The sequence below is a fragment of the Somniosus microcephalus genome, chromosome 12 (genome assembly GCF_052327205.1).
Source record: "Somniosus microcephalus isolate GS21.2 chromosome 12, FLI_Smic_1.0, whole genome shotgun sequence".
NCBI lineage: Eukaryota > Metazoa > Chordata > Chondrichthyes > Squaliformes > Somniosidae > Somniosus > Somniosus microcephalus.
In genome coordinates, this window is record NC_140998.1 from 194663186 (window position 1) to 194664696 (window position 1511).

Here is a 1511-nt window from a genome sequence, read left to right on the forward strand (position 1 = left end):
GGCGGGGCTTGGGATATCGGGGCGGGGCTCGGGGAGGCGGGGTCGGGGCTCGAGCTGACGGGGCGCTCCCCTCACCCCATCTCCCCCCTCCCCCTCCCCTTCTTCCCCCCTCCCCTTCTTCCCTCCCCCCCCTTCTTCCCTCCCTCCCCCTCCCCCTTCTCTCCCCCTTCCCCCCTCCCCCTTCTCCCCCACTCCCCTCCCTTCTCCCCCTCTCCCCCTTCTACCCCCCCTCCTCCCCCCTCTCCCCCCCTCCTCCCCCCTCCCCCCTCCTTCCCCCCTCCCCCTTCTTCCCCCCTCCCCCCTCCTTCCCCCCTCCCCCTCCTTCCCCCCTCCCCCTTCTTCCCCCCCTCCCCCTTCTTCCCCCCCTCCCCCTCCCCTTCTACCCCCTTCCCCCCTCACCCTGCTTCCCCCTTACCCCCCTCCCCCTTCTTCCCCCTTCTTCCCCCTTCCCCCTCCCCCTTCTTCCCCCCTTCTTCCCCCCTCCCCCTTCTTCCCTGCTCCCCCTTCCTCCCCTCCCCATTCCTCCCCCCTCCCCCTTCCTCCCCCCTCCCCCTTCTTCCCCCTCCCCCTTTCCTCCCCACCTCCTCCTTCCCCCCTTCCCCCAGTCGCTCTCTCTTTCCCCCCCAGTTGCTCTCTTCCCCCCAGTCGCTCTCTCTCTTCCGTCCAGTCACTCTCTCTCTTCCCCCCAGTCACCCTCTCTCTTCCCCCCCAGTCGCGCTCGCTCTCTTTCCCCGTCGCTCTCTCTCTCTCTTCCCCCAGTCGCTCTCTCTCTCTCTCTTCCCCCCCAGTCACTCTTTCTCTCTTCCCCCCAGTTGCTCTCTCTCTCTCTCTTCCCCTCAGTCGCTCTCTCTCTCTCTCTTCCCCCCAGTCGCTCTCTCTCTCTCTTCCCCCCAGTCGCTCGCTCTCTCTCTTCCCCCCAGTCGCTCTCTCTCTCTCTCTTCCCCCCAGTCGCTCTCTCTCTCTCTTCCCCCCAGTCGCTCTCTCTCTTCCCCCAGTCGCTCTCTCTCTTCCCCCCAGTCGCTCTCTCTCTTCCCCCCAGTCGCTCTCTCTCTTCCCCCCAGTCGCTCTCTCTCTTCCCCCCAGTCGCTCTCTCTTCCCCCCAGTCGCTCTCTTTCTTCCCCCCAGTCGCTCTCTCTCTTCCCCCCAGTCGCTCTCTCTCTCTCGTCCAACAACAACATGCCCTCGAAAAAAGCCTCGGCACCGCCGGGCACTCCAGCTAGTAGTTATATAAAAAGAAAAAGGGTGGCTAAAGTAAATGTTGGTCCCTTAGAGGATGAGACCGGGAAATTAATGGTGGGAAATATGGAGATGGCAAAAACACTGAATGAATATTTTATATCAGTCTTTACAGTAGAAGACACTAAGAATATCCCAACACTGGACAAACAGCGGGCTAAAGGGGGGGGGAGGAGCTAAACACAATCAAAATCACTAAAGAAGTGGTACTCGGTAAAATAATGGGACTCAAGGTGGATAAATCACCTGGACCTGATGGCTTACATCCTAGGGTC